A 7,707-nucleotide genomic window follows, 5' to 3' on the forward strand; every position below is an offset into this window, starting at 1 on the left:
AGCGGAGTGTATTAATCATTTCTGCTCGTCGACCGCTGAAAATAATAATCTACGGACGATCAATTTCGCGACAGCGTTTTAATTAGTTGTTTAACTAGCTGCCTGGGTGCTCTCGGCGGGTTCATTACCACTCGAGACAAATGCATATTTACGACGCGCGTAAATAAGCGCGTGCGGGGCAGAGATTTATATACGCTCAAGGTATGTCCGCATTCTCTCTCTCTCTCTCTCTCTCTTTCATGGCTTAGAAATTAAGCGGTGCGCGCAAACGTTTAAACCGATTACACGTGGAACGCACGGAATTCCGCGTGCGGGCTTTAATTAGATCATCAGCGTCGGCGGCGAGGCGATCGTTGATTGGAAAACGCACAGAAATCGCGCGATTTGCGCGCTCGTCGAGCGCGAGCGGAGGCATCCGTTACTGAGCGCGTTTCTCAACGCGAAACCGATTTCTCCGCGATCCGTGAAATTGCGTTCACTATCAGAGCTTGATTAATACCGCGGGTGAGTACCGAAAACACGCGGGTTAACCGAGTCGCGTAACCGTAGACATTCAACTTGTGATTTCGAGTGGTCCGTAGTTACGCTCACGTCTTAATTGATAAAGAGATATGCCAGGTACCTTGTTCACGTTCTTAGTCGCTTATGCAATATCGAGGACGGATATTGCTTTCAATTAAAGAATAGACTTAAAAATATATAAATGGATGTACTTTAAAAAATATGAGCCTGGATTTAATACCATGTCAATATTTTCATAGTGTTGATGTTGATATAAATACCAAGAATGAAGATGAATTTAATAGATAGGATTTAACACCCTGATTTAAACAATTTAATATAGTGTTAAATTTACATCATATGTTATATATTAACACCAGCAAGAAAAATTATATTTAACATTCATAGTGTTAAATATATATATTTTTTAGAGTGTAAATATCATGCAGAAAGCACGATATTTCTTTAATTCTTTCTTTGCTACATAATGGATGCTTTCTAGCAAGAGACACAGATGACATAGATTATTATTCTTGTTATTTGCCAAACAAATGATAAAATGATTATTGATTATATTATGAATGCTTTCTATTTGGTGACACAATTCGACACAAGTATCATTCTATCTTTGGTACTCAAAGGAATGCAAAGAGAGGTATATAGAATATTTATGTCGACTTGTATCATTAAATAAAAAATATTCCTTATGGAAAGTTTCTCGAAGTGTTTTCGAAGATTAGCCGCGTGTCGTTGATCGCGATAAAACAAGCATCACAGTGTACATCGTTAGAGACTAAACATCAAATTGTCGATTATCCGTGGACCCGCGACAATGATATTCGCGGCACGATTTCCGGCGTACAGAAACAGCGACACGCTGATTGCGATATTGCGTCAAGTGCGGGCCGGATATCGGGAGAGGGAAGTGATTGCCTGGTCTCGCTGTAAAACAATTAGCCCGCTCGTCCGATACTCGAATAGTCTCGAATAAGCACGGTCTGCACGAATGAGCCGACGATCTCTGCCTCCACGGTAAGCATAATGAGATATATCCGTCGTGTTTGTATCCGCCGCGCAAAGTCAATCGTGCGGACAATCGGCGGCATTTATACCGGTACACCTCTTCAAAAAAAAAAACCTATACGGAGGCATTGCATTAATTCTATATCTAGATAAACTAAAGTGTAATTATTGTCTTTTGATATCTTCTGTTAGCTTCATGCAATGTCATCTAAGAGACGATCATCTAAAAAATTTAATTCTATTTGAACAAGTGTAAGTACACATTCAATATATGATTTATTAAAATATTGACAGATTTAAAACAAATGTACTGGGAATATCAGTAATAAAAGAAGATTATAAATCTTCTTATGTAGCAAGTTGATGTCATTTTGACAACAAAATGTTAAAGACGTCATTTTGAGATTAAAATAATGACAAATAATGATGAATCATTGTTTTATTTAAATTTTATCAAAGCGTTCATATATAATAGACAAATAATTAAATTAAAGTATAAATTAAAATTAATGTTATAAAAATATTTAAAGTCATACAAAAGAAACGTATTGAATAAAATTGTTAAATAAGAACAATCAGTATCCTTTTTCACAAATATAATAGTAAAGATGGATAGTAGATCCATCTTTACAAGTGTTTTTAAAGCGATCTCATCATTTTGTTTTATCTAAATTGTCTTTATTTACAAATGACATGTAACAAAAATTAACATATCATTTTACGCTTATGACATAACGATCCAGTATGATTGCAACTCGGGCATTGCGTTACGTCGCGTTGCGTTACCTTCTAATGCATATTCGCTCTGTCATCGAAAACCTGCGGTTTTCATTTGGTACCGCCGCTTGACAAGCAAACTTTTCCGCAGTTAAAAGCAAAATGCACGTAGAAACGCGCGCCACGAAATCGTCTGATGGATATTCGAGACACATGACTCCTTAATACGTTTGTTTGTATCTTTTCCTTTTTTATGCAAAATTGTAATTTCTTTCATAAGATCCATCTTATAGGCTTCGTTTTTAGTTTATTGTATATTTACATTATACGGTCCTAATAAATCGTTTATAATTACGTAATCCAATTCGATTTCGATTACGACAACAAAATATTATTCGAATTATATGTTTTACGAATGGAATTTTGATTCTCAAATTTTAAACGGTTCCGCTTGTAAAGGAAAGATATTTTTCATGAATGTATGGGAAACAATCGAAATCGATTTTGACTAAATAAATTAAATTCACAAAAAATCGTAAAAGAATAGAGAGTTGAATTTTTCATTGTACAACAATTTAATAAAATTGAAACAGCGACTAGATACGCACGATAAAACAACAGTCTAATACATATATACATCGACACAACAAATCTCCGCCCATTTGGATAGTATCAGTTTCCACAACCTGGTATGTTCCAATCAGTCGCGTGCGTCCGGAGCAACATTATCAATCTGAACGTGAAACACGCGTAAATAAAGTCCGGCGAAAACGTCAGTGGGACAACCGACTGCGGAAGTGCAACAGCGTGTTGCAAAACTGCGTTTTACAAATTCGCGCCACTCTCGTGTCGACGGGCTCTCCCAGACCGGAGAACCGGAAGTGAGAGGGAGCGACGGTAAAGAGGCGCACCGGTAGTGGCATTATTGCGCAATTAACGAGGGGCAAAACGCGCTATAACGAGAGGTGGACTCGCGAAAACCGGCTAATAATTATAACACGACTTCGTGGAGCGGTTATTGTCCCAATTCGACGGTCAGAGGGGACGGGCAACAGGACACGTGATGGAAGAGGGGTTGGCCAGAGGAGGGGGAGGCATTGCGCTTTGTGGATAATGGCTGCGCTCGAGAGGTCATGTGAGCCTGACGTTCCAGCATGTCAACAGCAACTATGCATCATCGGATGTCTGCCGCACGTAAACGCCTGTCTCCTCTCACCCTTCGCGCGCGCCGTCCACCCCCTTCAGCGTTACGCTCTCTCTCTCTCTCTCTCTCTCTCTCTCTCTCTCTCTCTCTCTCTGGGCCGTTTCTGCTCTGACTCGACGGCCCTTCCGTTCACCACCGATCCTTCCCCTCCACCGTCACGACTCGTGGTCAGATATACGGGCTCGTTCATTATAATAAGCAGTGACGGTCAAATGAACCCTCGTTAACCGTGAAATATCGATTCCGCTTCATCCGGGTGCAAAGATCGGAGTCACAGTGAATCACGATCGGCGATATTCATCATGATGCACCGATCTCCTCCTTCGCAGGAAGAGACTCGATTTTCCCGCGTTCTCACTTCGCTGATCGAGAGCGTCAATAATCCTTAGGACCATTTAATATCTTCTTCTCGGCGCGGCAATTTTACGTCGACGTGACCACCGGACCACGTAAATCCCGAGCGCAGCCTATACATCACGCGGGACTGGACACCCGGGTCGGGTGGCGAGCCGTAGATCGACCCTCGGGGTTGCACTTGACACTACATCGTCGTCGTAATAACAATTCATTTTCGGCAGCGGCATGATTTCCCCGGGAACGTGACCGCACTGCATACGTTGCTCAAGGGCGAGCGGTAGCGGTGGCGTAGAACAGACAGAATGGTCCAGGCAGTGGTGAGTGGGGTAGGGGGTATTAACGTGCGGTCGCTCGTGTACCGCGCTGCGAAATTACTTTAAATTATGGAGAACGACCGAGGGAGAAAGAGATTGGGAAGTGTGGCACGTTTCTCGCTGGCCGGCTGCATCCCCGGCAGGAAGAGCAATTGGAGAGAAAAAAGAAACGTTAATGCTCTTTCCCTTTTATACTTTACTTGTTCTCTCATTTTAGTTCTTCTTCTCTCTTTCGCCTTTACTGCCAGATACTTTATCTCGCTATACACTCGTGCTTCTCTGCTGTTTTCTTCTCTCCCTAAGGTTTCTCATTTCCGCGTTTGCCCTTTCATTTTCATCACTCTTACATTTTTGACTCGATGGTTTTCCCTTTGCCTCTTCACACCTGAGCTGTACTTCTTGTTTCTCTATTTTTACATATTTCTTGTTTTTTTACTTCTTGAAGCTTTACTTCTTAACCACGCTTGTACTATTTTTTATTCTTTATTCTTGTTTATTGCCTCGTTCTGTATTTCCATACCCATTTTTGTCTTCTTATTTCAATTTTTTCATTTTAATTTTTATTTATTACTACTAGAGCAAGATTTTGCTATAAACATGTTTATTATTATTATATAGTTTTCTAAGAGAAAAATTAAAAACTAGAAGATATTAAAATCATAAACTGTTAATACTCGTTTTATTTCTTTTTATTTATAACGATTTAATGTAAGAATTGTTAGTCTTAACTTATAACGTAATTTATGCAGACAACTTATTAATATATTCCTGATAAATATAAAGAGTGATATAAAGATATACCTGTCTTATTTGTTTCGTAATATTTGTATAATCTGTATAAATATATATACATGTTCATGTAATTCTCTTTTCTCTTTGCCACATTTTAATTTTTGTAGTAAACCCGCTTCAGGAAACTACTCGCTGAACTGAATAAATTTCTCTCTCTTTCTCTCTACCTCTCTAACTCTCCGACTCTCGCACTTTCCTATATACATATAGTAGTACGCGTGTACCACCCCGCGCGAAGTGCAACCCCCGACTCGACTGCATATCTCCACGCCAGGAATTGGAGTGGATGGCGAACGTGGGTACAATAGTTCGCATTGTATTGGATCTAGCCGAGTGATAGGCCCCTCTCCCGGTTTCCTCCTGTTCACCCTCCCCCGCCTCCTCTCGCTTCACCTTCCTCAACCCCTTCGTACTCAACCCTCCTATCGTATCTCATTTTCTGAAGGCCCGGCGCGAGCGTGTATTGTGCCGCTCGCTATGCCCAAATCTCGCTATCTATCGCTATTGCGGCCAACTGCGTCGCCTCTGCCGTTTTGTGCCCTTTCAGCTGCGCTTTGGTTTAAGTGCATCGCGGATTCGACCGATGCACGAATGCATTCCTCGAGAGTGGACGATTCCTATCACGCTCCGTCGGTCGTCGATACTTCGTAACAAATGCCTTCGACAATCGATAATGATATTATCATGAAATTTTTCTTTGTTATAAATTTATTAAAAAAATATACATGTCTCCTAAATTTTTTTTACAAAATAAACTAACAGAAAAATAGAATACTGTAATGGGACGTCTCAATAAATTATTTACTTGAAAATCATTTATTAAGACGCCCATTACAATATTCTATTTTTCTGTTAATTTATTTGTATCTATTTTTACTCTTATCTATTTTTACTTAATAAATTATTTACTTAAAAAAATTTTATTTTCTATTGCTTTTTATGGATTTATGAAAGAGGAATCCGTTATTTTGAAAACTTTACTATCAAAAGCTAAGATTTTTTCATCTTGTTATCACTCAGATAATAATTTTCAGTGATGTCTCGTGCGTATAGTGAGACGCGCCAAAAAAGTACGAAACGATCAAATACCGATGAAGAAGCACCTGAGGAGAATAATCGTTTGGACTGATTAACGTCGCCAACAACATGTCAAGCGTGTGTGGCACGAATTCAAGCCATTGTGAATATCTGAATATCCGCAAGGCACGCGAATTCCCATATCTGATTGCGCGCAGATAGACTAGGATCTCATTTCCTGAGTACATCCAAGTATTTCATATATGTATGTGCACGCGCGCACTCGAGGCGAATGTTCCATCTATGCGCTACGCATTGCGATGTGATATTTTGTTATATTAGACTGGTGCCTCGTAACGATCTAGTTTTCAATATAGACAATTTTACCGCAAGATAAAACGGTTGACTTTAAAATAAATTATCAAGTTTAAATAAGATGTGAATTTGCTTTTTTTTCAAAGTTTATTTTGAAGGGCGTTTGCAGTGACTCTACTCTGCAATCGCCCTTCAAAATGAACTTTTAAAACAGGCGACATTGTACTGTACGCAAGTCCGCATTGCAGTTTCAGAGGTATTCCCTTCACCAAGCGAAAATAACTGTGGCTTTTATTTTATAAAATCTGCGAATGCGCACAGTGAAAATTCGCCGCTTAAATGAAGCGGTAATCCGGCTAAGAGTAAGCCGCGAGTAACGCTTTTGAAAATTCGTTCCATCAACGGTAATTTATCGCCGGCCTCGACCCCTGGCGAACCCCTTCTCATCTAAATACGCAGATTTCAGTAGTCGAACCCACGTGTATGTCACAGTGATCCCAATAACGGCGTACGCGCAGATAATTTGCTGCATTAGTATCGTACACCGTGTACAGACTGGTTTCATATAATTAGGCACACGATTGGGTGCGGCAAATATGCGATTATGGATTATTCGTTCGGTGTGCAACGGTACGCAAATACGAATATCCGAAATTATGAAACGGGTTCAACGCTTTCTACCATATATATCTTTCATGCGATTGCAGAGGCAGTTATACATAAAGAAATTGTAATCTACTTATTTAGACTATATACCAATGAGGATAATGATTTTAGTTATTTTTTTCCTCAATTATAATTAATCTTAAATATTTTAACATATAAATAAGAGAAAGAATCCTCAGAATTCGGTCAAAAGAGGATTTTGATGCTTAATAATATACGTATATAAATTTTTAAATTAAATTTTTAAACATTTTTTTCAGTCTTATAAACTGTGCAAACTACGCTGATTTGTCGGACTTGAAACACAATCATAAATTGAAATAAAATAATAATTAAAATAAAAACGCTCTAATAATAAATCGAATATAAGTAAATTATTTAAATGAGCCTCTGGCGTATTTGTTAATATGTGCTAATAATATATTTATAAGACGATAACGTATAATTCGCAAACAATTGGAATATACTGATCAACGGAGTTAACTGCAAACGTGGGGTTTAACTCTGGGTTTGATCCTTTTCAATGCAGAAATCAAATACAAACTCATATCTTGTAAATATATTATTAATACACTAACAACCGCAGAAGCTCACATAGATAATATTTATATTTAAAGTTTATAATAATATATAAATTAAATTAATCAATTTAATAATGTTGATAAGTATCATTTAAAATATAAACTGTAAATAAATTATTAAATAAAAAATTGAAAAATTAAAAAATTGAAATTAAATATTTTATTATTATCTGCACCAATAATTTTTCAGCGATACAACTTACAATAATAAAATTCTAGA

Source organism: Acromyrmex echinatior, chromosome 4 (genome assembly GCF_024713525.1).
Source record: "Acromyrmex echinatior isolate Ae372 chromosome 4, ASM2471352v2, whole genome shotgun sequence".
NCBI classification, from domain to species: Eukaryota; Metazoa; Arthropoda; class Insecta; order Hymenoptera; family Formicidae; genus Acromyrmex; species Acromyrmex echinatior.